The sequence below is a fragment of the Rutidosis leptorrhynchoides genome, chromosome 1, assembly GCF_046630445.1.
Source record: "Rutidosis leptorrhynchoides isolate AG116_Rl617_1_P2 chromosome 1, CSIRO_AGI_Rlap_v1, whole genome shotgun sequence".
NCBI lineage: Eukaryota > Viridiplantae > Streptophyta > Magnoliopsida > Asterales > Asteraceae > Rutidosis > Rutidosis leptorrhynchoides.
In genome coordinates, this window is record NC_092333.1 from 609,230,351 (window position 1) to 609,236,171 (window position 5,821).

Here is a 5,821-nt window from a genome sequence, read left to right on the forward strand (position 1 = left end):
TGATGAGGATGAGGATATAAAAATAAGTTAAATAATAAAGAAAATAAATAAAATAAAAGGACTAAAGTACCCTCACATGTTTTGCACATGACTGAACAAACGGCTAAAATAGATAAAATAGACAGAAAGTAGACGGGGGGACGAGGGATGTACTCTTTTCATAGTTTAGGGACGAGGGATGCACACAAAAAAAGAAAAAGGACAGGGAGTCAAAATCGATGTAAAGTTCAGGGACGAGGAATGAAATTTTGTCAGCAACAAATGACACACTACTATCTATATTTACCCTTTAAACATTTTATACTATGTTTCGTTAAACTTACAAAAATGCGCGAGTTTTTTTTTTTTTTTTTTTTTTTTTTCCCGAACGGCTAAATTTTATTAATCAAAAACTAGCAAGTAGCTAGAAAGAAAATACAAAGATTACAATGATTACAAAGGGTTACATAGCCAAGAGTTCCAAGGAAGGGCAAAATTACTGCTACTTTTTAGCTAAGTAAACGGAAAAAGTCTAACAAGGCCACATAAATCCTCCTTTCTGATGCGATTAGAAGCAAAGAGTGTGTCATTTCTGAACCGCCATATCTACCAAAGAGTAGCCGAAATGATGCATAAGATTCTGATATTCGAAGGCAAATAGATAGAGCGTGAGTAAATCCAAGTGAACAAATCATCCATGGTAGAAAAATTTGGCCACCGAGGGTCCATCCATGTACGAACACGGTTCCATAACGCACAAGCTACATCACAATTTAGAAACGTTTGATCTCTTGTTTCTGGACGAGTACAACCGAAGGGGCAAACAATTGTGTCAATTTCTAAACCACGAGATGAAAGATTAAACTTGGAAGGCAATCTATCCAAGTGAAGTCTCCACATGAACATGTTAACCTTAATAGGAATATGCTTAAACCACCAAGTCGGTTGAGGACGCGATGGTAAAAGATATTTATCAAGGAAAATGTGGGTGTCCTTAACCGAGAAACACCCATCATCATCTAGGGTCCAAACCCATTTGTCTTCTACCTGTATTAATGAAACAGATTGCACCTCAGCTAACAAATGATCAAAGTGAGCCATACCAGGAGGGATGCGTGACCAGGCCCAATTCGAGCTAGATAGGCGATCATGAACCGAGCAGTCAGGTTGAGTTTCGAGTCTAAAATAAACGATTATACCGTGATTCAAGAGTGTCGGGGCCAATCCACAAGTCTTTCCAGAACCTCGTATTAAGACCATCACCTATTTTTCGCTTGAGAAAAAGTGACGACAAAGGGATCAACTCTTGACAAGATCGATAATTAGAGACAATAGCGAACCACAAACCTTTTGTTTTGCAACCACGATTATCAAGTCCAAGTTTTTCACCATGGATCTTTAGCAGTTGGACCCAAGATGAGCCTACTGAATGAGCCTGCCATACCCATTTGAGAAGCAGAGAGGTGGTGTTAAATGCAAACATGCTACTGATGTTCAAACCTCCATTATCATAAGACGCCAGGATCGAGTTCCAGTTAATCCAATGGACCTTTTTCGAATTGGATTCCGAGCCCCAAAAGAAAGATGCTCGAAGGCTCTCGATAGCTTTAAGAACCTTAGACGGGGCACGAAATAAAGAGAAATAATACGAGCCAACACTTCCCAAAACGGATTTAATTAAAGTCAATCTACCACCAATCGATAAAAGTTTAGGCGACCAAGAAGATAATCGAGCTTTAAACTTATCGATCATCGGACTCCATTAATTTGCCCGATTCATATTTGCTGTATGTTAAAACCAAGAAATTTGAAAGGGACAAAAGCTGCATTCTAGCCTGTTCTAGCTGACATCGAAACCACCTCCTCATTAGGAACCCCAACACCGATTACATTTGACTTTGTAAGTTGATTTTGAGAGCCGATTCGAGATAAAAACTGTTAAGGATCGAGAGAATAGCATCCAACTCCGAATCATTCCATTCCGACACAATAACCACGTCATCGGCAAAAAGGAAGTGAGAAACATTTACATAGCCAATGTTAACACAAAAAAACGTTGTCACTAATAGCCTTTACCAAATACTTGGTGTAGACCCTCCAAGACAATGATAAAGGTAAGGCAATAACGGGTCTCCTTGGCGTAACCCGCACTTAATGGAGAATTCGGAGGTCGGACTACCATTAACAAATATGGAAGAGCGAGCTGAATTTAAACAAGATCGAAAGCATATGTTCCATCTTGAGCCGAAGCCAAGGTGAGATAGAGCAAAGTCTAGGAACTTCCAACTAATCGTGTCAAACGCCTTTTCAAATCTACTTTAAAAATCAAAAGATTCTTTTTTTCTTTTTATACCAATCAATTAACTCGCTAAGCATTAACGGGCCGTCTAGAATTTGACGATTACAGATAAAGGCAGATTGCTCATCGCTAATAACGTGACTAATAACCGAAGCAAGGTGGTTGGCAAGAACTTTCGAGGCAATTTTATATTGTGAGCCGATCAAGGATATAGGACGGAAGTTCTTAATCTGGACGGGATTATCAACTTTTGGGACCGAAGTAATAGACGACGAGTTCGATCCATGAGGTAAAGAGTTCGAAACCATGAAATCATTCACAAACGAATAAATATCATCCTTCAGAGAGTCCCAATACCGCTTAAAGAAGAAAAAAGAGAACCCGTCCGGGCCCGGGGCTTTGTCGGCTACCACAATCCCAAACTGTGTTCTTTAATTCTTCCATAGTGATGTTTCCTTCAATACGATTTCTCTCCAAAGCAGGAAGAACAGACGGCCTGCTAAAAGGTGTAAAAACCACATCATCCATTACTACTTGGAATTTCGATTTAAAAAAGTTCAAGAAAGCGTCTTTGACTAATGGTGGAGAGTCAGTCCAAGTCCCGTCCACAAATACACCATTGACAGTTAGCGATTTCCTTTGTTTATTAATGAGACCGTGAAAATATGCAGAATTCTCATCCCCATCTTTGATCCATTGCGATCTAGATTTTTGAAGATAGTCGGAATTATGATAAGCAGTGATCTCATCTCTTTATTTCAAAAGTGACATTCTATTATCTTTGTCTAATGGTGAAGCAGTACCAGCATCTAGTCTACTATCAATATCAGCGAGTAGCTCGAGAACAACATTCAAACGGGATTTTTCAGTTACACGAGTTTGAACGGCCCAAGACTTAACATGATTCTTTGAGAATTTGAGTTTAGCTGGCATTTTCAAGAGGACACTTTCTGCCAAAACGGAAGTAATAACATCATCAAAGTTGCTCCGTTGCGTCCAAGATTTGAAAAACTTGAAAGGGATGGGACCATAATCATCCTTCTGTAGGTGGAAGAGCAACGGAGAGTGATCCGACCATTTACGATCAAGTGCCAAAACTTATGCATCCGGGACAATATTAAATCCATTAGACGATAGAAGAAACCAATCCAACTTACTGAATTTTGTTCCCGCTTTGTTCATATATGTGAAACACCTGCCTGCAAGGGGTAAATCCGTTAGATTATTGCCATCAATAAATTCATTAAAATGCGTAGCTTCGACGACTGAGAATTCAGAGCCCTCCAGTTCGGAGGCAAATCTAACGGCGTTAAAGTCCCCAAAAAACAAAAATACTCCCTAATGGTGATTAATGAAGTCAGAAAGTAAGTTCCATAGCTCGATTTCAGCCGATGGTTGTTGTGGGCCGTACACATTAATCATGAAGAAAGTCTCATTAAAAAAAAAGCCATTTGCCTTGCACAATGACATACGATTGTTGACACCAAATGCGATCCTTTTTGAAAAAACGAGGGTCCCACACAAATGCAAGAGTTGGTTAATACACACACAATCTTAATCCTTATTTCTTTTTAAGTTATCTTTATCTTTATAATAAAAATAACAAGTAAAGATTTACTAAAATTCACATATATTCAATAATCTGAATTGAATTGCATCAACTCTATGTTATTCAAAAAACCTGCACGTGACAAACATATTTAATGCTTATCACGGTTGCATAGCACGAATTCTTTAACCAATTTATTGATATAAGGCAGATTAAAACCAAAATGTTCGATCTTTTCCTTAGCTATCAACATATGAACACGTACAAAGCAGAAAATAATATTAAGAGAATAAGAACATACTCATATAAAAATCTAGTCGAAGGTGATCTCTGTCTGAGTCTTGCACACTTTGACAACATATTTTCATTGTGTAAAAAGAACAAATTACCCCTATCGTGGCACATAACATCCAACTGCAGCACTCAAGCACAATGAAAAACACTATTCTACTCAGTTTGGTGACCAAAAAATGAGCATGTTTACGATTTACAATCTACCTCCTAAACATCGTGTAGCTACCCCAAAAAGTGTTTGCTTGCATAAACTTGCTAGGTCAATAAATTTCATCACATCTCTAATCTTCTTACATAAACGGACCTGCAAAAAAGGTAGAGCAGAAAGAAGTTTATCATCACCGCCTCTAACATGATATTATTGTTGTTGCTAATGTTACTTACAGAATCAATTTCTGTTGTTTTTGTGGAAAGGATTTGAAAGTAAGAGAGTGTGATTAGAGCGCGTGCCTTTAAACACAAAAGGGAAAGCAGCCAACAGTCAAATACTGTTTGGTTGCTTATGTGTCTCTGATTACGATATACCGTACTATGATGATACGTTTAGATAAACAAAAAAAGGGTTGTTGATTTTTGGGGGCAAATGAAAGTCATCGGCAACGGAGGACGGCAACCGCCCTTAAAAACCTGCCCTCCGATGCCTCATTTCTTCGTTGTATGAGTTTCTTTGGCTTTGCCCCAAAACCCTGGTTTTTGATCCAAACATCTGTTTTGTAGTGGGAGTTGCTCTGTTTTAGTTAAATTACTGTTTTAACCTTCTAACTTTACTACTCCGTATCTGTTTGGAGCAAGGGTGGTTTAGTCATTTGATAAAGTTGCACACTACTTCGTATATACTCCGTAAAGAATACGAGTATTACGTAATACGGGGTATATTAATATAATTTTTACTAGTGAAATGCCCCGTGAAAAACGAAACAGTTTAACAATATGTTTTGGGTATTAAGTGAACGTAAATGCTAAAGTCATTTAGTTTAATGACCCGTGGAATCACAGAGTCCGACTAAGAACTCGTCAGCTGAACATTGAATCAAACACCTAAAATGCATATTAAACAATCCACATTCAATCATAAGAGATAATATCGGTTGTCATTTTATTTAAAAATGTAAATTAAAATATAAATTTAGAATTGATTTCCTTCCGTCTAGCTTTTATACCTTCTCGTACTCAATTCAAAATTATTTAATTTTAATAATTAAAATAATTATTAATAAGATTTAATAATATTAATTAATCTATAAGATTTAATTTTAATTTAAAATTATTTACATTAATGATATCATCCATTATGTCTAGATTGCTTTTATACCTTCTCGTACTCAATTCAAAATAATTAATTAAAATAATTCAAAATTATTAAATTTTAATAATTAAAATAATTATTAATAAGATTTAATAATAATAATAATAATTAATAAGATTTAATTTTAATTTAAAATTATTTAGATTAATGACATCACCACCATGTCTAGATTTTTTTCTTTTATTTTTTAAATTTTTTTTTAATAAAGGAATTAGCATAATGACATCATTATTATAGGATTTTAACAGAAACTATAGATAGATGACTAGATAGATGACGTAACTAAAACTAAACGAATTGAATAAAAAATACTCCGTACTCTAAGGTAAGTAAACTTTATACATGACTTTGGATTGTAGTATACTTCTATCATTCGAAGTAAAGTATCATATTC

General features: G+C 36.0%; 1 long non-coding RNA gene across 1 annotated transcript; it reads right to left on the bottom strand.

Moving 5' to 3' along the window:
- Positions 1-487: 487 nt before the first annotated feature.
- LOC139884748 (uncharacterized) lies at positions 488-4,787 on the bottom strand. Its single transcript, XR_011771942.1, has 3 exons — positions 4,506-4,787; positions 4,129-4,425; positions 488-3,477 (listed from the first exon to the last, which is right to left on the bottom strand). It is a non-coding gene; the product is annotated as an uncharacterized lncRNA (long non-coding RNA).
- Positions 4,788-5,821: the final 1,034 nt, after the last annotated feature.